General features: G+C 41.7%; 1 protein-coding gene across 1 annotated transcript in view; it reads left to right on the forward strand.

The window, feature by feature from the left end:
- NGF (nerve growth factor) overlaps nt 1–25,799 on the forward strand; it is an 80,532-nt gene that overhangs the window by 7,475 nt on the left and 47,258 nt on the right. The gene's annotated exons all lie outside the window — the stretch shown is intronic.

The following is a 25,799-nucleotide window of genomic DNA, read 5'->3' on the forward strand; positions in this document are numbered from 1 at the left end:
AGACCAATGGTACCAGCTCCATCATTTTGCAGATAAAGAAACTGAAGTCCAAAGAGATTAAGTGATTTGACCAAGATCACAGCAGTAAGTGACCAAGGTAGGATTTGAACCCAAATCTCTCTGACACCGGATCCAGCTCTCTATCCACTAATCCATACTGATGAGAAGGAAATGGTATGTTGACAATACAGAGGCAAGCCTGTGGGATTGGGGTAGAGGGCTCAGCTCCAGAGAAAATAAGAATGAAAAGGCAGGTTTCTAACATACTGTACACTCCATTTGCATTTCTTAGATCTATCTTTCCATTTCAAACTAAGCCCTGGGGCAATTGTCCCCCCTCCCCCATTTCATTTCCATTTTAGATGTCCTAATTTGTGTAAATCTACTATTGGTATTTCTGGCACAAGAAATCATTTTTATTTACACTGTTGAATGTTTTGACATTTTATAATTAACATTCTGGTTGGTTTGCATTCCCTACTTTAAATAATCTTTACAAGCCCCTTGACATCTGGGTGAAAGATCAGTAGATGTTCAGATGTATTTTTTTGCCCCAGATTTCATTTTGGAAATGATAAAACATCATCCTTTCAATTCAGAATTCTTTGAAAGCTGTCATTTTGACTGAAGGCATTTGTAGGTATTTTTAGGAGGGTTTTGGACTCCATGATCTCTTTCAGCTCTAAATTCTATCATCTTATTTTAGTTCCTTACCCAATCCAACAATATGACTATTTCCTTTTAACCTTTAGGGAGGTAAAGTAGATAGGAAGAAATAAACTTAGAGAAAGAAACAGCTTATCATGCAAAGTTTATGAAACAATCAGTGATAAAATAATTATCTCCACTGCATTTAGATAAAGTTCTTAGTTGACAGATGATAACCTGTGGACAAAGGGTGAAGTGATTATTAAGAAGCCCAGAAAGAACAAACACCCATGATCCCAAGCTACCAGACTGGATTTCCATCTATCAGTTCCATCTTTCTCTATGAGTATTTACTGAGCATCTATGTAAAAGCTCGGTATTATGCGAGTTACTACTGGAAATACCAAGAAATATAAGGCATGGTTCCAGTCCTCAAAGGACTTACCTTTAAGGTCAGACATAGAACTACACATCTCCTACACACCTCATAGTCATTCCTGTGCTTCCTTGAAGATCCCCACACCTCCATCCACTCCACTCAAGCTATTGCCCCGGCATGGAATGCCCCCTTTTTCTTTCTCCTCTACATAGAAAGTATTTAAACATAGGAAGAAAGAGAAATTGCTTAGCTTTTTAAATGCTAAATTGCCTAGTACAGACACTAAGAGCTATCAGAATTGGAATAAAGGGGATAATTCCTCAGCCTAGCATTTAACATTCTCCACATTCTGGTTCAACCCTACCCCACCAGCTTTCTGTCACACTCCTCCCCATTAAGTATCACTGACAAACATACTGTTCCCAGAACTCGACATGCTTCCATAAAGTACATTCCCATAAGCTGTTCTCACACCTTAAATTCAACCTCTTCTCCTCTCTGCCTCTCAGAATTCCCATCTTCCTTGAAGGCTCAGCTCAGGTGCTATTTCCTGAGGCAGCTGGTATAGTGGATAGAGTGCTGGACCCAAAGTCAGGAAGACCTAAACGCAAATTCAACCTCAGATACTTACTAGTTGTGTGACTCTGGACAACTCATTTAACCTCTGTTTGCCTCAATTAATTCAACTGTAAAATGGGGATAGTTAGCAACACCTACCTTGCAGGGTCACTGTGAGAATCAAATGAAATATTTGTAAAGTACTTAGTATAATGCCTGACACACAGTAGGTGCCATATAAATGCTTATTCCCTTTTCTTCTCTTTCCCCTCCTCCAGGAAATCCTTCCTGAATCCCCCAACTTTAATTCTTGTGCCTTCCCTCTGTTAATTATTTTATATTTATCCTGTACAGCATATAATTTGCTTTGTATTCGCATGTTGTTTTCTCCATGAAATTGTAAGTTCCTTGAGGGCAGGGACTATTTTTTGCCTCTTTTTTGTATCCCCAGTACTCAGCACAGTGTTGGTACATAGTAGGTACTTTATAAAATGTTTATTGTTTAATGGATTGATTTACTCAATGACTTGGATTCTAATTCTCTACAAGATGGAATATTCTCTCAGTGGAGTGTAACTCCTTGAAGCCAGGGACTGCTTCTCTGTTCCCTCTATATCCTCCACACCAGTTAAATTCCTGACTCATTGGAGGAGTTTAGTAAGTATCTCTTCAGTTGACTGGAATTGTTGGAGGGAGGGTTTCATGGAGGAGATGGTCCTTGAAGGATCAAGGGGACTTTGATAGAAGTAAGAAAGAAATGGAAAGAAGGTTTTCTGTGGAGGGAAGTCATCGTGGACAGACTGAGGCATGGTGTGTATGGGGGGTGCCCATGATGGATGTAGGAGAAAATGAGTTTCCAGGAACTTGAGCTGTTGCTTCTCCCTCTTCATAGAAAAGCACAAAAAAGGCATCTTATCTTTCTCTCTGCCCCATACTCTGACTGACCACTGGTCCATTAGTCCTCTGGGGGAGTTCCACCCCTCACAGCACTAACTTCAGATAAAGCAGCAAATCTTAGTCCTTCTTAGTAAGAATGGGGTAACGATCCAGGAGGCTGTAGAGACACGCACAACAAATATTCAAGGAATTCTAAAGGAATAAAAAAATGCCCCAATCTGGATTTTTCCATGAAGACATCACTGGAACATGTTTTCTCAATTAGTTTTCACATTGCTTGGAGTGAAGTCATTGTGTGGGCCATCCATCAGCTCTGAGACCAACCAGCCACCTGATTCTGGACTTCACTTTTCTCCACTTCTTCTCCCTTCCCTACCCCCTACTAAAATTTGGTTCAGATAGTCACTGATCCTGGTATCTTTACTGGCTACAGAAACAAAATCATCCCTACAACAAAAAGCCAGGGCATGTCTGCGCATGTGCGCACACATACACACACACACAAACACACACACACACACGCGCACACACACATTTACACTCCAGTAAAAAGAAACCTAATTTTAGATTTGATTTGTGATGTGCAAAAAAGTGAGAAGACATACTTCTGTAGAAAACTAAGACTGAAGGAGCCTGCGACCCACATGCCAACTGGTCAGACAATCCAGAAATCTGTCCTTCCTCTTCCCCAATCCCTGGGTGTATTTTTTTTAAATAAAGTTTAAAGTCACCAAAATAGTCCCTAATATTTCTTGACATGTCCTGGACTTCATTCAGCTTTCTTTTCTTTAAATGTTTATTATTAGATTGTGGCTGCTCACTGTCCTGTCAGAGTACATTAACACTTTACATTATAGGTTCCCAAAGCAGAGAAAAATCATCTCCTCTGTAATTGGAAAATTCAGAGTAGGAGGTAAATGAGCATTAAGAAAAATCATATGGTTGTTAAGAAAAGAAGGAAGGAAGGAGGGAGGGAGAGAGAAAAAAGGAAAGAAGGAAGGAAGAAGGAAAAAGAAAGGAAGGATGACAAAGAAAGAAACCTCCTGGTTTGTGAATCTGATGATCATATTTTCTAGATGATTTCCTAGGCAGAGCTTGTTTCTGAGGGGGCAGCTTTGTCAGATATTGTAATTTTTTCAGTATTTTATATCTGATGTTTCTGATCTGGATGGTCCAAAGTGTATGATTGTCTCAAGTATTGTAGTAGCAAAGCTGTTGCCTGTCTAGATAGGAGAAAGAGAGAGCCGAGAACCATGCTCATCTCTTTGCATAGCGGTGTATTATTCAACTATATCAGAATTAGGATTTCTATAAAGGCTTCTGTGATGGGTTGGCTTTTCATCAGAAAAGAGACCACCCCCCCAAAGATGAAGCCTGAGGACACTGGGCTTTGCCATCCCTCCTACTGCTGAACCTACTTCTGGGTCTTTCTACTCTCCCTGCTGTATCTGAAATTTGTTTATGCATTCTCTCCCCAAATTGGAGTGGAAGCTTCTTGAGAGTAGGGACTGATTTGCTTTTTCTTTTTGTATCCTCGAGATTTATTACAGTGCTTGGCATATAGTAAGCGCTTAATAATATATTTTTTCCATTCACTCATTCATTCACTATGATCATAGCAGCTGGTTGGCATAGTGTATAGAGTGTTGGACTAGAAGTAAGAGAGACGTGAATTCAAATTCTGATGCAGATAGTTGAGTGACCCTTTGTGCTTCTCAGCCTCATTTTTGTCATCTGTGAATTAGGGATAATAATAGCTTCTACTTCACAGAGTTGAAAGACTCAAACAAAATACCATTGGTAAAGTGCTTTGCAAAGCTTAAAGCACTATTTAGATTCTAGCTATACATATTGTTGCTGTGTAGGAAAAAATTCTTCTGAATGTGTTCTTTCTCCCATCATTAAATAGTATCTTTTAGTTCACTACTCTGTTAGGGAGGGTCTCCTTTTTAGAAGTAATAGAGTGCTGGAATTGGAGTCAAGGAAGACCTGAGTTCAAATGCTCCATCTGATATTTTGATAGTCAGTCCAGCATCCTGAATGAGGTTCTTAGATGAATCTTCGCTGTACCATCTTTTATGACCCTTTGTGACCTTGGGCCAGTCTTCTGACATCTCTGCTTCAGTCTCGTCATCTGTAAAAGGAGAGGTTTGGACAAAATGATCTCCAAAGCCCCTTACAGCTCTGAGTTTATTATCCCATGATTCGTCCTTACAGTTTCTCCATCACTAGGAACAACTGTCATTGTAATTCTATGAGGACCTTGAGATTTGTTAGCTTCTTTAGAAGCAAAATTCACAGTTGATCAGAAGCTGCCTAAATCTCTTATCATGGGGCTGAGGAGGTGGTGGGTGACTAGGGATGGAGGCAAGATTTCATCTTATCCTGGTTGCAATGTCTGTGAAAGGGCTTTAATTTCCCACAAAATCACATCCCTCCCCCATAGTATATTTTTATAAGGCCAACAGGGCTAAGATACTATTAAAATGTTGACATTGTCATAATTTTAAAGAAGTTTCTTCCCAGAGCCCTGGGCCTAGAATTTTCCCATAACAGGGGAAGTTCTGTGCTGTCCTGGGTCTGAGTCTTTCTTGGTGAAATCAGCAACCAGAAAATGTGAATATCATCAAAGGAACTCCTTCATTCAGAACCAAATCTGGTAGGCTGTATCTGACTTTGGCCCCCCACTCTCCTCATCTCTAAAAGGAAAAGATTGGACTAGATGGTATTTAAGGCCCCTTCCAGCTCTGAATCCTTTGATCACAGTGGGCCATTCTCCTCCCTAGATTTTCCATGATACTGCTTTCTCCTGGTTCTCTTCCTAACTGTATGTATAATAAAAAAAAATGTATGTATGTATAATAAAAAATTCCTTTTTATTATGCTTTGTTGAATCATCACTCATGCCCCTCTCCATTTCATGTCTGGGTGTACCCACCAATGATCTTTCCTATGACCTCTTCTCCATATATACCATCTCTTAGTAATCCTATCAGCTCCCATGAATTGAATTACAATTATGAAACCGATGATGCCCTAGCCTTTCTTCTGTAACCTATCCTTCTTTCTAACTTTATTCCACCTGTTAAGGACATCACCATTCTTCTAATCACCTAGGATCCCAACATCAGATCTAGCTTTCACTCTTTTGCACATTCAATCAACTGTCAAATATTGTTGATCTCATCTCCCATGTTATCTCTCAGCCACCATCTTTCTTCTACTTACACGGTAGTTCAGACACTCATCCCTTCTCAAATTATATAAAAGCAAGATAGTCTCAGAGGTGAGGAGAACCAAAAAGAGCCTCCTGAAGAAGGTACAGTTAGAGAGGAGTCTTAAAGACACATAGTAGGTGTTTAATAAATGCTTGTTGAATGAATGAATGGATGAAACTCACTTAATCCTTAATAACTCTGAGGTAAACACTACAGATATTAGTAGTGTATATGTTTTACAGATGAAGAAACTGAGGGTCAAAGTGAATCACCATAATAGTACCTTTTTTCATGTTCATATAAATGGTTAGCTATTACACAAAAAAGAAAAAAAAAAGATACCAGATGACAGTTTGAATGAGAGACTATGCAATTTAAGTTCCAAGGGCAGATAAGTAATGTCAAATGATTGGCCTGATCTTGTATCTAGATTTATCTTCTTCCATCTCGGATATTCTCCCATGTCTCTTACCCCACAGCTCCTCTCTCAAAATAGGGAACATCTCACAAAGGGCTCCATTTTCAGTTCTTAGATGCAAAGAAAGCATTGATGGTATCCAATCTGATAGCATATTTTATCCAAACCTAATCCAAATTCTTGCCTTTTCTCACTCTTTCCTGGGTCAACAAAGAACTAATCGTATGTATAGTCAGAAGGCATGACATAAGAATAGATAACCTTTGGGAGTGGGGAGGAAAGATTTGTACATCAATCCTTGCCATCCATATTACCATCTGATCCTTTCTCTCCTGTAAAATGAATGGCATTTTTTTAAATACACAGAAGAAGAGAGAAGGAAGTTCAAAAGGGGACTCAGACGAGCAGCTCATGTTTATTATTGCAGTGTTAAATTTAATATACACATTTTAAAAAATTCAATTGGTACCCAGCAGAAATTCACAATCCCCTTTTCTGTTCTCTTTATATTGAAATGTTCATGTTTATTAAGTTCATAATAAAAAAGACGTCTTACATTAAAAATAAGATGAATGGCATCCCCTTAATTATACAATTACAAGTGACTTGGGTTCCACGTGCTTGAAAAACAGGACAGTGAAGGCAAAGGAACCTTTCATTGTATTTGTCACATCACTCTAGCTCCCACTTTAAAGCTGATGATTCATAGCCATCGAGCAAAGCGAAGGTTGCCTGGGCCCCCAATGAGAAAGAAAATAAGCTATTAAACATCCGTGGGGTTTTTTTTTACTCAGTTGACCTGGCCTGCTTTCCTTCTACCTGACTTTCAGAAAAAGACAAATACTGACTCTGGCTCCAGTGCCAAAAAAAAAAAATGGTCATTCCCACCCTTTTCTGAAACTTGCAAAGGCAAACGGAGCCAATTGTCCCAAAATATGACACACCAGGAGAGAAAGTTTCTTACCACATATGAAACCGAATAATTCTAGGAGTTAACTTTCCTTTGAACTGGGTTCAAGAGTGTTGTCTGTTATTTTACAAGAAGGGTCACTAATTACAAAGATTTTTCTTAAAGAGGTCAGACTTCAAACTCTGCCTCCAGATTCTCTGCCCATGTGTCAGCAACTCTGTATCTTGGAAAAGAAAGAAAATATTTGGTGGGAGGTGGAGTTTTCAAGTGTGTTTTTTATTTTGGTTTGATTCACGACATGCCTCTCCCTCTAAAATAAATAAACCACTAAATGTTTAAAAGACTTTTTAAGTGTTTTGTGAAATTTTACTAAATTCAGCCAATTGTTCAAAGTGTGTTCTAATCAGAACTCTGACTACATGAAGTCTGCAAGTATCCATTCCCATCCCCAGTCATTTTACCTTGGTAGCAATTCATGTGCTAGGAGAAAATTGCCTTTTTTGTATATGTGAACCTGTAATATCATAGATGCCAACTATGGAAACTTCTTCCACCAGAAAAGATGCCCATGACTGAGCAACTATGCAATGTAGTGGATAGAGCACTGGGCTGAGAATCAGGAAGACTTATCTTCCTGTGTTCAGATCTAGCCTCAGACACTTACTGGCTGTGTGACCCTGATCAAATCATTTAGCCATTTGCCTTAGTTTCTTCATCTGTAAAATGAGACGGAGAAGGAAATGGTAAAGCACTCTAGTATCTTTGCCAAGAAAAGCCCAAATGGGATCACAAAGAGTTGGACACAGTTGGTCACGAATGAAAGGATTCAGCAACAACAACCATAACTGATAGTGTGAGAGAATTGCCTCATGAATTGAGTGGTGCAGTAATCTATCCGTAATCATAGTTAATACTTGCTAGAGAAAGGACTTGAACCCAGGTTTAGTGGATGCCAAGGCTTCTCCTGATTCCCTTCCAGCTCTAAATCAATGATCCTATAGTTAGTGTCATTAGAAGCAGTTGAAACTGGTCCGTTTAGGGAGCCTAAATTCTATTGACTGGGGCGGGGTGGGGGGGCAGGTGTCAGTATGCAACATATATACAGATATACTCAGTACTAAAATGGATCTGTGATCTCATCAATTTGGAAGTTCCCCCCAGTAATACAAGTCCCAATCTATTTGTGCCTGCCCATCTTTGGAGACTCCTGACCATGTCTTCCTCAAGTCTCCCAACTTGCTTTCTTCAGTTTCTTTTGAGGTGAAGAGGGTAACAATGGAGCCGTCCAGGCTTCCAACAGTCAGCCCCACCCCTACCCCACCCTTCCACATAACCAGTCCACCTCATCTTACTATCATACAGTTCTTTGAGGGGATACTTTAACTCCTGTTCTTCAGCAGAGTTCCTCACCTGTCCTATGTTGCAGTCTGCTCACAAACCCACCAGACACCTCTCCATTGACCTCTATGTGGTATGTATTTTAGATTCCATGTCTCACTTGCCATAAGGTAATGCCAGCAAAAAGTTTACATTAAAATGATGCATCTTTGTTTTCATGGAAATTTGGAGTCATTAAAGGGGTTTTGTGATTGCTGAAGGTAATTCAGCTTGCTCTGTTCCAGTTTAACTCTAGGACCCCAGTTCTTCTTCATCCAGCCTATCTACCTCAGATACATGGAACAAAGAACTATCCCTTAGTTTTGTTCATTTTACTTTACAGTAATAGGGACAGAATGACAGAAAAGCAAGCAGAGGGTGCTAAGAACGGACACAGATAGGTCATACAAATTACATAGAAAGTTATATAAAGTAATTTCAAGAGGATGAGATCACTGACCCCTGGGGGAAAATAAGGAAACTCAGGAGCATAGGAGGTGACACCTGAGATGGGCTTTAAAGGAAAGTAGGGATTCCATAAGGTGAGGTGAGGTTGGGAAGGGAGTTTGTTCCCTAAAGGTGTGTGCTTGGAGGTAGGGTGAGGTCACCTATGCCAAGTCCCCAAGATGGGAGATGGAAGAAATGTCATATATTTGGAACATCTAGCAGGCTAGTTTGACTGGAATATAGAATACTGGAGAAGAACAAAAGGTGAAAGATAGTGTGGACTTGAGGTGTTGGATGAGATAGGAGGAGTCTGAGAACAGAAACTTCTGAACAACAAGAAGGAAAAACACTGTGATGAGTCAGAGGGGAAGAGAAAGGATTAAGTTAATTAAGGTCAGGAGCAGGAGAAGAGCAGTTTGGAGAAGAAGAAAAGACTCTGGGTGTGGGGACCAGGGAGAAAAATCAACCAGCTCTGGGGTGTGGGGAAATGTCTACTATTTTGTCTAAACCCCAGACATTGTACCTGAGAATCGGCTGGAAAAAACCTCAAGTCCTCACTATCAATGGATGTCGGGAAAAGCTTAGACTGTTGTTAGAAGAAAACAAAGTCAGCTAGAGAGAGAAACCAGATTTCTCAGATTCAGGAAGGAAAGACCTAGAGCTAAGAAGAGGTCGAACTCTACCTACACAGGGCACCTGTACCAGAAAACAGCTGCACTCCTTTAACTTTCTGGGCATGTTATCCAGCCATAGAAGGTCTGTTCCCCTTCCCCATCCTTGCTTTGCATTTCCTAATAGGCCAAATGGCAAATAAAGAAGGCAAATAAAGTGGGCCCCATACAGAGCTGGAGGTCACTAGCAAATCTTTGGGGTATTACAAATGGGGGGTGGCAACGATAAAGCTACTGCAGTCATCACACTGGTGAAGACTGACCCATCCTCGACTGACCATCCCTGCCCTACCAAAACAGCTCCATTCCATTTTGTGTTTATCTGGAAGGATATTTTGTGGCCCTTCTGTGGTCCTCTGCCTGATGCCAATTTGAGTCATGACCTAAGGCTGGTAATTACAGAGCTAGAAAAAGAGTGAGAACACATCCACTGATATTGAAAATTCATAATTGTTCCAATGGTTTAGGAATAGGTACATTTGCCTCAGTTCCTTATCTGTAGAATGAGCTGGAGAAGGAAATGGCAAAGCATTCCAGTATCTTTGCCAAGAAGACCCCAAGTGGTGTCATGAAGAGTCAGACATGACTGAAAAAAGTGAACAATAACCAAACCAATGATTTTCATTGATGGAGGAAACTCTCGGATGAAGAAACACAATTAGATGGTATAGTGAATAGAGGGCTCGTTTCCTAATCAGGAAGAACTGAGTTCCAATCTGGCCTCCAACACTTACTAGTTGCGTTAACCCTGAGTGTGGCATTCTCTCAGACTCAGTTTCCTCACCCACCTCACAGGGTTATTATGAATATCAAAGGCAATAGCATGTAAAGTACTACATAAATGCTAGTGAATGTTATTATCCCTGACTCTAAGCCTGGCAATCTGTCCATGATGCCAAGCTGCCTTCCTTAACTCTCCGTCTCAGTTCTAATCTTTCCCAAGTGGCATGAATTTGAGCGGAACACTCGTCATCAAGGGCTGTACTCTCAGGGTCATAGCCCTCAAAAAACTCTTCCTTGCCCCCTGGATAGTGCTTACAGAGAGGACTGGCAAGGGAGCCACGTCTGTGGGGATGTTCTGCTGATTCATCCTAGAGACGCAAGGCATCCCAATGGTCTGGTCAGCCTGTACTCAGTCTAGAGCTGGGGCTAGGCTATCGCACAGGATGGAATCAAGGCCTTCTGCCCACAGGACCATGCCAGGACACTTACTCACAACTCCGTCTCCTCTTGCAGTCAGAATGCCAAGGCATTCCCAAGAAGATTAGCCTGCTCAGGCCTCATTTTATTGGCCTACTGATATAGTCTTACAGTCCTTTAGAATGAAGCTACCTGAGACATACCAAGAGCAGCATCAAGGCATTTACAAGGAACGAGGATTGATATGACAGTGAAATTCAAATGTGAATGCTTATTCTAATCTCTAATTAACACTGACTCACAGTTGATAGAAGTCCAGGTTTTCCAGAAGAATTGGCCTCGTTGCAGCTATAGAGCTGTAAGGCTTGGAAATCCCAGAAAGATCACACCCACAACAAGAAGCCATGGGCCAGGGGAAGTCATAAAATCTGCTTTTCCTTTTGGCTGAGGACATCTACTTCCCTGCGCCCTCAGAAATGCCATCTTGTTCGCTCTTACTTTTGGATTCATGAAGACCTCTGTGGTCCAGGGCCACCTGGAGGTAAAGTGATGGAGGTGGGTCCTTCCCTGCACTTTCAGACAGGTCCTTAGCAGCCTCCCACTTCCCTTTCCTCTATCCTCAATGCCCCTCCCCCATTCCCTTAGCCCTCCATCAATCAAAATATGAAGCCTGGATGTTAAAAAACATCAAGGTAGAACTCACTGATAACAACTTGAACTGTTACCTTTCTCATAGGGTATCTGCCTCTCAAGAAGATTTAAACCTTATTCTTAGGTTAAGGGACCTGAGTTCAGCTCCGGCCTCAGAAATATCACACTTACTAGCTGTGTGATGCTGGGCAAGTCTCTTAACTCTGATTGCCTCACCAAAAAAAAAAAAAAGTAAAATAAAATACATAGGATTACGAAGAAAAACCATTATGTCAAAATTCAGTTATCAGAATAGATTTTTTTGAAAGTCTCAGGTCCCCAGGTTAAGAACCCCTGCTCTAAGGAAATGAAGCTCCTAGAATGTAGAAACTCATCACTACACTTTTGTCTTAGGGTCAGGTGATCAGAAAGACCCGTTTGACGGACAGCTGTAGCCCAGGAAGCTGTTTTACAAGGCCTACTGAGGGAAAGTCAAAGGGGCCCTGTGTCATTAGATAAGGCTACACTGCCACTCCAGAGTCAAGCTAATTCAATAGAGGTAGCAGCTAGGTGATGTTGTGGATAAAGCAAAGACTCAAGTTCAGATCTGGCCTCAGATACTAGCTGTGTGACCCTGGGAAAGTCAATTAAATGATGTCTACCTCAGTTTCCTCATGAGTTAAAAGGGGGTAATAATAGCACATACCTTCCAGGTAATTCTTACCTAGCCTTTTCTCATTGAGTGGGTGTGGCCTTAGACAAACCGAGACCTGAGAAAGACTTTAATTTTAAAAGGTCAAGATCACCCACTGCATCCTGGGCCATCATGGCCAGGCATCTTGACCTTTGTCTTGCCACCGGATTCCATTTACCCTGAAGGAGAGATCCAGGCTGACAACTTTGCACAGCTCTGCCTCACTCAGATCCAACTCACACTCAAGTCAAGACATCATCCTGGTGACGTCATCGCTTTTCGTCAAGAACGAAGGACGAACAACAACAACCTCCAAGGCCTGTTGTGAGGCTCAAATGAGATAATATTGTAAAGTGGTTAGCACAGTGCCTGGTACCTAGTAGACAAAAAGCTAGGGATTAGCATTTTTATTACACAGTGCCCTAGGAGACAAACCAAAGAAGCTCAAGGTTTACCACGCTAGGCAAGTCCAACTCTAAATTGGAAAATTTTCTTTCATTTCTGTCATCTTCATTTTTCTCGTCTGTAAAATGGGAATAAAAACTGCATTTACTTCCTAGGGTTGAGATAAGGATAAAAGGAAATCATCCTTGGCATGAGCAATTTGAAACCTGTAGGTGCTATATAAATGTTAACTACTACAATTGCAACAATCATCACTATTATTAAAATCCTATTTTATACCGGTGTTCCCTAGAGTTATATGAATGTTTCTAAAGGCCATAAAAATTGTGTTTCTTGGTGCTCCTTGCTCCATTTTCCATGACTCCCAATTGTGGAAGTGGAAGGGGGGGCGGGTCACACAAGACCCAGGGCCAACTAGAGTAAGGCAGCATGGGCTTTGCTCCAGGGCGCCAAAGTGTAGAGAGGACCATAGCACTTGAAGTCTTTCAGTAGCATAGGAATAAGTGAGTTTAGTGCCTAGTTAGTAAAAATAAGAAGTTAAAATAGGAAACTACCAGAAGTTACCTCAGGACTTTGCAGAATGAAAAGACAAGGAAGTACTGCAGTGATGAATGGGGAAAATACCTGCAATGAGTTTGGGCTTCCTTAGACACTTGATAGCTGTGCTGACCCTGGGCAAGTCACTTAACCTCTTTGCCTCAGTTTTCTCATCTGCAGAATGAGGAGATTTGACTCAATGGCCTCTATGGTCCCTTCCAATCCTAAATCTATGATCTCTGTGATCCTATCTCCCTCCCAGCTCATCATTCACCCAGGGACAACCCCTGGCAACTGCTTCCTTTTTCTCTCGGCAGAGGCAAAAATGCTACTCAAACAGTTCTCACATCTGTGATATGGGCCTTCTCTAGACACAGAATGTTACAATTGGAAGGGATCTTATGGATCATTTAGCCCAATTCATGCCCCTAAAGGACTCTCCACTACAAGGTATCCAACAAGCAAAAATGGAAGAGCAATGAAGAGGGGTAGGGTCATTTACAAGATGGTAGCAACCCTGTAGTCAATCAACTAACAGCCTAACTAATTAACCTCAGGAGGCTCAAGGGAGAAGGCCCTGTTCCTGCCCACAGGGAGCTTATATCCCATTGACATCAGTCAGTGGCATATCTAGCATTTACCCTTCTGGGAAAGAACATTTGTCAAGCCTATTCACTTCAGTTTGGGAGGACATGGAATCAGGGGCCAAGGAGGAGCTACCCCATTCCCTCATGACTTTGAACACAAAGGACAGAAGGGAATAGAACGGTGGTATCCCTGAGAAGTAATATGGTATTGTTGAAAGAACACAGGATTTAGAGTCAGGGCATTAAGTATGTTTCTTCCTCCATTGTGGATGGTCACTTTCCTTCTCTGAGTTTTTTTCCGCATCTATAAAATAAGGGAGCTGAGCTCTAAGGTTCATTCCAGTTCTGTATCACAGATTGACAATCTTTGCAAGGCAATGCATCACATTCTTCACACCTTCTACCCATTTCTACTTAGGTGGCACAGTGGAAAGAGGGCTGCTCCTGGAGTCAGGGAGACCTGAGTTCAAATCCATCTTCAGACACTTATTAGCCATATGATCCTGGACAAGTCACTCAACCCCTATCTGTCTCAGTTTCTTCACCTGTAAAATGGGAATATACTCCCAGGGTTGTGAAAATCAAATGAAATAATATTGATAAAGTGCTTAGCAAATGCAACGTCTGTCACATAGTAGGTACTTAATAAATACTTGTTTCCTCCCTCCCTTCTTCAACCTTCTTTCTTCCCCCCTTCCTTCTTCCTTCCTTCCTTCTTCCTTCCTTCCTTCTTTCCTTCCATCCTTTCTTCCTTCTTTTCTTCTTCTTTCTTGCTTTCTTCCTCCCTTCTTCCCTCTCTTTTTTCCTTCCTTTCACCCTCAGAAAAAAGGAACTACTGAAATAACTTGTTCTTCCAGTGAGATTCATAGAATTACAGAGTTAGAAGGGATATCAGGAACAGCCTAGTCCAGGAGTAGGGAACCTGTGGCCTCAAGGCCACATGTGGCCCTCTAGGTTCTGAAGTGCAGCCCTTTAACCAAACCCAAACTTCACAGAACAAATCCCCTAGAAATCAAAAGTCTCCCCTGGTCTAGTCTAACCCTGTCATTATATATAATGGCTGAGCTGAGAACACAAAGTGTTTCTCAAATATCTTTCCAATGTCTACATACAGGGTTTAAAGTGAAATAATTTTTTTAAAGTAAGATGGTGTATTAGGAGGGCAGAGTTTATAATCTCAAAGAGGATCATAAACATGTCTGAAACGTTCGGAACCGCCGGATATAAGAAACTCTCAAAGTAGAAGGCAGAAGAATCAAAACATTTATTTAGGCTCCACAGTAACCAACCCATGAACCAGCAACCCCATTTTGATATATTGATCAAAAGCTTCCAGGCCCAATAAGTACGCCTTGAAAGAGTAACCAGGAGGCTACAGAGAAGCATGATTGCGTAAAGCAAAATCATGTTTCCCCCTCTATGGTAATAAGATTACCCACTGGCCTGAAGTCTTTGTTCAGCTTCCTCCCGTAGGTCAGCTCTGCTACTGGCAGCTCCTGCTTCAGCTGTGGCTGTGGCTGTAACTGTAGCTGTAACTGTAGCTGTAACTGTCGCTGTAACTGTCGCTGTAACTGTCGCTGTAACTGTCTCTGGCTCCAACCGGAAAAGGAAAAGAGAATCTTCAAGCTGTCCTCTCCCCTCTTATAGAGTTTTTGACATCATCAAGCACCGCCTGAACGACCAGGGCCGATTGGTTCTTGACTTGGCCCCTCCCCCTAGCGTAGCCGTTAACACCTCCCCTCAGCCAGCCCCATGACTCATCACACAGGAAGTTGTCTGCTTCCTGGAATGCTCTTTGGGCTTCCTGCCCCGGAAGAGCAAGCCACAGTGTCCAGAGGCTCAATGAGGTAAGCTGAGTCATTCAAAGAAAACAAAGGCCATTCTGGCTACAGATGGCTCTGTGTGTCATTATAGCTAGAGTTAAATGCAACACAGGTAGAAATTAAGCAGACCCATCTAGTAGCAGTGAGATCATTTTCTGCCTGATCCACCCTCTTTCAATCACCATGCTTTCATACATTTCAGTGGCTGTATATAGGTTTAGGCCATGGGTGAAGTGGGAGCTGACCCCTTTATATGTGGAGAGTTGATCTCCAGATACCCATCAAGGAGGAAGTTGAGACCAGGTGTTCTGGGCCTGCTGAGAATTGTAGTGTCTTCTGTCTCTGAGATGGGAATTTTCAGATAGTGGATGTAGGAAGAAATCACTGTTTTCTCACTCTGGGTGGGACTTATGTGGTTGTCTGAGATACTGTGAGTTTGGGTAGGGCATATGGGTAGGGATAGGGTAAGAAGGAGGCTTTGACTGAATAAATCACAGGCTAATGTGAAAGGTGGCTGAAAAACACTGACTTAGGAAGTTGATGGGATAGGCCAGAGAGGGTAACAGCTTTGACATGGACATGGATTTGCACTGGGGGGCAGGGAAGGGGTGACGGATGCAGAACCTGGGCTTTGGGCATGGCAGCACTCTGGCCATGTGGCAAGGCTGAGGTGAAGAGAGCTCAAAGAGAGCAGGACTAATTGGCACAGGAAACTTGTGCCAGCCTCCATGGTTGTTATTGTCTGTCCTTCCTTCTTGAAGAGGACCGTGATGTCAGGAAGATGATGCCATGACTTGCACATGAATCGTATTTAAGTGAGGGAGGACTGTGCAAAGTCACCAGCCTCACTTTCTCTTCTGGATCCTTCTGAGTCCAGTGGCCAGATATAGATCAAGACGATTGGAGATGGCCCCCAGCCTCCATGGCTAGATTAAGGATAGAGGAGATTCTTATTCTCTGTGGTTTGACAATTCTATGTTCAGTAAATTTTGTTTGTTTGTTTTTTACCTTAATTTCTTTAATTCCTAGTAAAGCCGGCCCTCTTGAGAATAACCCAAACTCTGTTTCCGGAAAACTAAAGTAAAGGGATGAAAGTGCAAAGGTTTAGGCCACGAATCTTCTCTTCTAAGCAGCCTGGCCCATTGGCTGTTCACCATCCATGACATTCCATCCTCTGCTTATGTACAATTGAATCAGAAGCACCCCCATACCCAGAATGCTCTCCTTCCTCACCTCCACTTCTTAGAAACCCCAGTTCCTTTCAAGGCCCAAGTACCAACTTATCCAAGCAGCCTTTACCAATCCTCCTTGTTCTTGGTATTCTCTCCTCCCCTCCCCCCAACCCCAGCCCCAAGAAAATGTCTTTGGATTTATTGTGTTCACATTTTGTATTTACTCATCTGTGTCCATTTCTCTCTATTCCCAGTGCCTACCACCCAGTTCCTGGCACTTTCTAGATGCTACTTAATATATATTTATTGAATTGAGGATATGGGGTAACTGGAATAGCCTGGAGACCAAATATGGCTACAAGACATGTTGGCCAACCCAGCAGCCATTGAGGCTCCAACCAGGTCAAGTAGGGGTCCCTTTTCCCTGTTCTCCCTTAATGGGGGGTGGGGAAAGGCAATCCCTTCTCTTCCCAGGTTTATCCTTGACTTGAAGAAAATCCTAGAAATTTAAATAGCAAGTAACCAAAGAAAAGGCCCATTGTTACGGTCTTTGCCATTGCCGCCATCATGTAATGATATTTATCAACCGCCCACATGTGCCTGGCAGGGTATGAGACATTTAGCCATGGGGAGACCAGAAGTCAGTCTCTGACCCCTCAGGAATTTGGTAGCAGGCTGGGGTTACTAGGCCTACATTGTTCTTCATTAATATTAGGCTGGGCTGCCAGCAGCCCCAGCCTAAGGACTGAGAGCTGCACTCAGATCATTTTTATAATGCACTTTTAGAGATCTGTCTCAGATCGTTGGGGGAGATGCATTTTTATAGACCAAAAATACCAGGTGGGAGGAGATGGTTAAAATTCAGAGTCACAAGTCTCCAGCAGCTTTTAAAGCCCAGAGTCGTCACCACCATACATGCTTCTCCCAGTTCTTCTGTGGGCAGATGGCCACTGTGGGGCCAGCTTTCCAGAGGAATTTTTAAAAGGATGGGGGGCAGGGTGGTGTTGGCAGATGGGAGCTGGGAGGCTGGCCTAGGGAGAAGAGACTCCCAATGGAAATGCTCTGTTTTCTAGATTGTCGTGAGTGCACACATCACATAGAAAACTGAAAGGCAAGGGGAGAGAGAGCGGGTATGAGGTCATGTGGTAAAAAGTAGTTGACAGTAGCAGGCTTGAAGGATTAGAAGGTGGAGATAGATATCCTTGATCTGTGGAAATCCCTTGCTCAGGTGTAGTGTTGAGAAGAGTGCTGAATTTGGGGGTCACAGAACCTGGGCTCGAATCCCAGTGTTTACTCCCTGTATGACCTGACCCAGAGTCTCTGGCTGGGCCTTGGCTGCCTCATCTATAAAATGAATGGCTAACCAGTAGTTCTTAAACGTTTTGCAGGGAAAGAGTTCCTCACTTTAAACGAAACTTTCACAGAACTCTTATAAAATCCTCTAAAATTATTTTAAAGCCTAATACCAAACAAAGTAGGACATTAAGAAAAACAGTAATTCGAAGTATTTCATGGTTTCTTGGAGGTCAGTTTGAGAAACACTGGCCTATACAAAGTCTACAATATTCTTTAAATCTAAATCTACATACTCTTACAAGCCTGTAAGCTCCCCCCTTGAAAAACGGGGCATTGAACAAAACTAAGAGGTGTTGAGGTTTATAGAAAGAGAAAGGAAGCCAAGGCACCCTCCAGAAGGCACATATTTCCCTGTCCAAACTAAACTTTGGGCCAGTAAAACACCCAAGTTCTGTACCTGCTATTACTCAGCCTGAAGCTATGGCTTAGAACCCAAGTTAGAAAGAAGGTGGGGGAGTGGCAGAGAATGATTCTGGGCAGGCAGAACAGAATGCAGCCAGAAGGAAGAAAAGTCACTTCTTCAGGCTGATAGGTTTGATGAAGTAAGGGCCTTGGGGAGTAAAAGTTTTGTGGGCCGGTAGAAATTTGCTGAAGGATGGGGCCAGGAGAACTAGTGCTTGGGAAATCCTCCTCTCCCCTCTGGAGCTTGAACAAGCATTTATTGAGTGACCATAATACTAGGCACAACACTGGGGAGACAGGGCGAGGTCGGCCAGATCTCCCACTTGGAGCCAGTCTTAGACATTGATGATCACTAGTTATTGGTTATGATGGAAAGATGTACCAACATCTCTCTTGGTACAGTGCCTGAAAGTTCTCACTTCTAGATATGGATCCCTTGGGGGTAATTAATGTCGAACTTCCAGAAAGTTTCTACTGAAATGCAAAAACCCAAGCAGGGCCCAAAGGAAATGAGTTTTAGTAAGCTTAATGTGGAGAAGGGAAAGGTTTTGGTCATAGGAACTGCTGGGAGAGGGTCCTGGAGGGAGAAAGAAAGGAGTGGGGGGGGGGGGCAGGGGAAGGAGACATGAGATAACATCAGAGACACAGGTCTCCTACTTCATAGTTTTGCCTAAGCTACTTCTGCTCTCTCTCCAAGAGTTATGTGCATATGCAAACTGGTTCTAGAGAACTCTGAACGTGGCAACTGATAAATGATGACAAGAATAATTATGTTTGTTGACACTGGTTAACATCAAGGTTGGAAAATGCTTTGTGTGCATTATCTCATTTGGTCCTTATAGTAAGGCTATGATGCTGATAGCTAACATTTATATGTTGCCTACCACGTAGGTGCTATTGTTATCCCCATTTTACAGATGAGGAGACTGAGGCAAACAGAAGTTAACAGCTAATTAGTGCCTACAGCTGGATTTGAACTCAGGTATTCCTGACACCAGACCTAGTACTCCAACCATTGCACCTCTTTTATTCTTATTTTACCGGTGAGGAAACTGAGACCTAGAGAATTTAAACAACTTACCCATAGTCATATATTGGATGATTTTTTAAAGAAAGCATTTAAATTAGTAGAAAAAAAAATGCATCCTTAAGGGATCTCCTCCAACAGGGTGTCTCCATGCATGTGTTTAGGTCATTCAGGATTCCTCCAGAGAGAGGCAATTACAAATAACTTTGATGATTCTCTGATTATTAACATCAATCAAGATATGAGAGGGGGAGGGGTTTGTTGCTTGCTAAAGGCACTTGCCACTCTCATAAAGAATGAGTCCAAATAGAAGAGGAATTCCATATAGAATGGTGCGGTCCTCCAGCTCTCTCTGTCTGCAGATGACCTTGCGGAGCCTCCTAATTGAGATTCACACCCACTCAGAAAAGTTTAGCCTGACAATCCAAGAAAAACTAAACCGATGAAGAATGAATATTGTCTAGGCTATGATACGTAGTTGGATGGATGACCCATTGAGCTGATCTATCAGGACATATATTTTGTAGAGATACTCCAGCTGGACAATGAATTTGGCCCAGAATCAAATCAGAGAAGAGTGGGCTGAACTGCATCTGGGAAATTGATGAGTGCTTTATACAACTTCAGTGAAATAAAACACTCTATTTCTAGTGCCAGTAAGTATCTTCTACTGATGACATATGGCTGCAAATCTTAGATAGCACAATCTCCAAATTGCAGGTCACCCAGAGGGCGATGGAAGGATGCAGAGTGGGTGTAAATAGGCAACAGCATGTAGCAAACAATGAACTGCAAAGCACAGAATCTATGTAAAATGGAATCAGAGATGTATGACTGAAAAAGGAGGTAGGTAACCATGTAATGAAAGTGAGAGATAGCATCCCCTGCTTGTAGTGCTGCCCGGGTAATGTTTTAAGAACTAAAGGAAGGCCCCTAGGACATTGGCTAGACACTATACAGATGATTTATAGATTTATGGAAAGTCTATGGGTGAGAAAGTATGGATGGGTTGTGATCTATTCCATACTGTTGGAGGGAGTACCTATATGGAGGAGGTCATAAATCAGTTGAAGTATTAAAGACCAACTTGATATGAATTTGGTTTTGTTTCTTCTTTGAATTCAAATGTTTCTCATTGCTTCATTATGGCATTGGAAGTGGCCTTGAGTTCTTGAAGGCTGTGTCTGGAAAATGCAATGGGCAAGTCCTGCCCATTAATTAGTCAGTCTGGAAAGGCTTTGAGTACACTGCCTGTGGACCATCACCACAGGACTGGCTACCAAGTGATGGCTTTGATGGCCTCTAAAACTCACAAAGACAGTGTCCTAATATGTGGACAGGTTGTAATCTGAATTAATGAAGGGGCCCCCACTTCAGCAAAATCATGAATCCTTGAGGAACTAACGTATGAATCTTCTTGTGCTACCTAATAAAGTCTTGAAAGAATGGAACCAAGGGTAGATATAGATTGATTTGGGAGCTGGAATAATGGAGGCCTTTAGGATAGATGAACAGGAAATATCCACTATAAGAGCTGGCCATCCATGGATAGCCATAAGAAGTATTCACATCTAAAGGCAACAAGAGGGTACTAGAAACCTGAAGAAGGACCAATGAAAGTAAAGGAGGGTATTAAGAAGAGACAAATTAGAGAGCAGGATTAAGCAACACTGCTGACCAGGTTTGCCTACTTTTTAACATTCTGCTTTGGGCCCGACCTAGAGACCAATTTACTTGACTCAAATATGTTTGTTCTGGAGATGAAGGCATGTTTTCCTTATTAACGTTGAAATAATTAACTCGTTTATGTTATTATAGTCATTGTCTAAATATTGTTAAATAAAGATCTTTTTGCTGATAATTATCCAAACAGCACAGTAAAGATGGGACTTCTGCCAGTGGTAGGAACGTATTCCCAGTTACATAGAGGTTCCAAATATTTATGTTGTACCATGTAATCACTTAGTTGGTCTCCTGACGTTAGCTCACTTGTTGCTCCTTGTCAATCCTAAGTGAAGAGCACTGAGAGAGAAGAAAAATTATACCATGTGGCTGGATGGAGTGGTCCGCGGGTAACAAAACACAACACCATTGTTTTCTTTTATGAGCCTTGTTTTCCATGTGTGGGTGGAATTCCAGACTTCATACATAGTTTTTTTTTCTATAATGAAGTCAACACCACTAATGACAAAGAACAATGCTAAACCCAGCTTCCATACCCCAAAAGCCGCTAGATCAAAACTTGACCTAAACCAGGATTGGAGAAATTCCAAAAGTAACGAGAGCCTTGGGGTCAAGTGATACTGAATGTGAAAACCAACAAGTAGCCCCTGGCCCCTGGAGCACACAGAAGCTCCAACACAGCAACCAAATCATACCCTGAATACTTCAGGTGCCCTTCTGTCTCATCATTTCTCCAGACATATAGTGACTCCAGGACAAGTCTGCCATGTTGAGAATCAAAGAAGCAGAAAGTCCTGGGCATCATTTAGTCCATCCCTTTGCCTACAGGCAAAGCCAAATATAGATTGTCCTGGGGTCCTTGAGGATACCTGAAGGAAATGTGGCCAAGCCAGTATCACGTGTGTTTGTGTTATGTAAGTATGCATACATTATGTATGTGTATGTGTGTATAATATATTATTTATTGTATATATGTATATGCACATTAGTGTGTATATTATATGTATTATAAATGTATCATGTATAGTGTATATACAAATATGTAGGTATTATGTGTATATATGTATTATATGTTAATTCTAAGCAGCCAAGTGGTTCAATGGGGAGAGTGCCAGGCCTGGAGTCAGGAAGACTCATCTTGCTGAGGTCATATCTGAACTCAGACCCTTACTAGCTGTGTGACACTAGGCAAGTCACTTCACTTTGTTTTCCTTAGTTCCTTATCTGTAAAATGAACTGGAGAAGAAAATGCAAACTACTCCTGTACCTTTGCCAAGAGAACGCTCAATGGGGTCACAAAGAGTTAATCACAACTGAAAATAATGGAATAACAGCCGTATTAGTCAAAGACTCAACTGGGAAGAACATAAGAAGGAGAGGGTGTCCGAAGGAGAGGGAAACGTGACCCAAAGGCAAAGAAAAAGAGGAGATTTCATTGCACACCTAGAGGAATTAGAATTTTAACATCCAAGCAGATCAGCTTTCCCTTGCACTGAGTCCCTTCTCCAGACCTCTCATCACAGCATCATGAAGCTGTTCCTTGGCAGTCTCTTCAGCAGATTTTTTTCTATAGTTGGTCAGGGTAATGGACGCCGCTTGTCTCATTAGGTGACTTTCCATCAAATGGCATTCACCTCTCCTTGAACCTAGATGGGCAGAAAAAGGAGGAATGCCAGCTTCCCATGCTCAAGTAGATCCATTTCAACCACCTTCACATATCTAAGGGGGTATGAAATCTGCTATTTCATGCCTCCTCTCTCTCATAAAGTTACTCAAAATTCATCTTAAGGAAGTCTTCCCTGATTAGCCCCTCCTGTCTCAGGCTGGACCTCAGTTCAAACTCCTTTGTTCAACATTCGAATCCCTCTCTAATCTAATAGCATCCTACCTTCCCAATCTTCTTGCATAATGTTGTTGTTCAGTCACGTCCAACTCTTTGTGACCCCATTGAGGGTTTCCTTAGCAAAGGTCCCAGAGTGGTTTGCCATTTTCTCTTCCATTCACTTTTACAGATGAGGAAACTGAGGTGAACAAGGTTAAGTGACTTGCCGGGGTCACATAGCTAGTAAATGTCTGAGGTCAGATTTGAATACAGGAAGATGACTCTTCCTGACTCCAGGCCCCATACTCTATCCATTGGACTATTTTCTCACATAACTTCCCTGTAAATACACTACACCCAGGGGTAGGGAATCTGCAGCCTCAAGGCCACATGTGGCCTTCCAGGTCCTTGGGTGCAGCCTTTTGACTAAGTCTGAGTTTTGCAGAACAAATCCTTTTATTAAGAGGATTTGTTCCATGAAGTTTAGATTCAGTCAAAAGGCTGCACTTCAGGACCTAGAAGGCTACATGTGGCCTTGAGGCTGCAGGTTTCCCACCCTGTCTGGAACAACCAAACTACTCACACTATCTCCAAAGTTCTCTATAATACCATGCATTATACAACTGATTCATGATATTCTGTGCTTTCACTTGATTTTAATCATTTTTATCTCACACTCAGAAGCAACTTTAAAGACCATATCATTCAACCCACACTTGCACAAGAATTCTTTTTACAATGTACCCAGTGAGTCTTTGTAGGCAAGGACAAGCCTGGGTGAGGGGTATAACTGAGAGCTGTCTGTACATTGGTCTGGGACACTGTTATGTTGGTCTGCCCCTAGGAGCGAGGGCTTTACTGATGATGTTAATTAATGTGGGATTTAATATGGGGTGGCCCATTCAAGGAATAGGAGCCCATCATCAGAACTTCTAGGATGACAAAATCAATAAGAAGGGGCCAGACATAAGAAGAGTGTCTGAGATTCAGAAGCAAAGCCCAGAAGTGGAGTCGGGATCCAAGGGACCAAAAAGACAAATCTGGTCTAAGTTCAGCTAAGATCAGGAAATGGAGCATCTAAACAGGGTTGCAGTGATACAAAGAGATACACTTCCATTTGCTCAAGGGAGTGAGATTGTACTGACAACTTTCTTAACCCAAAGAGTTTCGGTCAACTCCAATCTCTTATCCCTACCCCTGATCTTCTGAATATACTTCAAAAGGTGACCAGCTTCTGGGCACCAGTCAAGTTTCCTACATGGGAAACAGCTATATTTCTAGGATGGCACACACAGTAGCACTTAATAAATGTTTCTTGATTGACCGTCTCAGGTTAGGATTTCCCTACATGTGTAGTGTTCTTAAACAGGTAATACAGAACTACTCTGCCATCCCTTTTATCTGATTTGTTTGTTCAAAAGAACAAGTCATTCCTTTTTATTGCTATACTCTAGTCATAAGGTCTAACTCCTCACTTTTTAAAAATAGATTTTTATTGACATCTTATGTTTTCACATCATCTAAATATCTCACATATCTTTCCATCTGCCCCCTTCCAGAGAGATTTCCTATGTAACAAAAAATTTATTTATAAAGAAAAGAGAAAAAATTCAGCAAAATCAACTCTTTTTAAAAAAATCTGACATTATATGCAATTATGATATGCAATATTCCATATCTGTGGACTTCTGCAAAAGAGTAGGGGGCAGTATCTTTTCATGTCTCTTCTCTGGGGCCAAGCTTGTTTGTAATTTTGCAAAATTGGTTTTGATTGTTTTGTGGTTGCCGTTATTTTTACTTAGAATGTTATAGTCAATGCATATATTGTTTTCTTGGCTCTGTTGCTTCATTTTGCACTAGTTCATGCAAGTTTTTCCATGCCTCTCTCTATCCATCTATTCGTAAGTTCTTACAGCCCAATAATTCTCCATTCCATTCATATGCCACAATTTGTTCAGCCATTCCCCCAGTTTCTAAGTGTCTGCTGTGTTTTTCATTCTTTGCTCCCACAAAAAGTGCTGCAATAAATACTTTGGTGTATATGGAGCCTTTTTGTCAGTGACATCTTGGCAGGGGGTGGTATGCCCAGCAGGGAACTCTCTGGGCCAAAACATGGAAATTTTAGTGACTTTATTTACATAATTCCAAATGTCCTAATTCCTGCCTCCACCAAGGCATTTATGTGTCTTTCTACAACATTGACTACTCCCAGCCTTTGCCATCTTTTCCCATTTGCTGGGTACACTTTTATTACCCATCACTCTTTGCAATGCTATGCAGACATCTGAGGATATAAATACTATGTCTGACCCTGTTACCAGTTACTTTCTCTTTGACTTTTTGGACACCTTATCAACTATCATTCTGCCTTCATTTTCATGCCTGATGTTCTCCATAGTGTTTGTTTGTGTAATTTTATCTGGGCATTTCAGATAGAGCCCAAGATGTATGCCTCATTTCTACCAAATGCAGGGGCTGTCAAGGGTCAGGTTTGGTGGAGGGTCTAAAATGCACGAATAATCATTTTCTTTGTCTTGAATTCAAAATTGCTTGTTGAAATGGATTTCACTTACTCCCTCTTTGATTTCCTTAGGTTGGCAAATCTACAAAAATGTAAATTTACTAAATGTTCCTTTAGATCCTTGCAAAAAAATCTAAAGTCTATGCCCAAGGTAACTAAAAGCTTTGAATTGAGAGAAATGCTTCTTAAGCCATAGAACATAAGTTATTAGAGGCTGATCAAAAAAGTAAATCTGACATTTGAAAGCTTTAAGGAAAACATGTTACATATTACATTCAGATAATAGTTCTCAATGAGGTTGAGAAGCCAACAGGATGGGCAGTTTTAGAATTTTTGTGGAAGATAGTCTAGTAGCCATTAATATTTCTCACCATTTGGAAATCTGCCAGGAAGGCTGGGGAAAACAAAATAAAATAGAGGGTTTTGGGGGAGGAAATCACAGCTATCATCGTCCAGGACTACCATCACCTCCTCCTC

The sequence above is a fragment of the Trichosurus vulpecula genome, chromosome 7 (genome assembly GCF_011100635.1).
Source record: "Trichosurus vulpecula isolate mTriVul1 chromosome 7, mTriVul1.pri, whole genome shotgun sequence".
NCBI lineage: Eukaryota > Metazoa > Chordata > Mammalia > Diprotodontia > Phalangeridae > Trichosurus > Trichosurus vulpecula.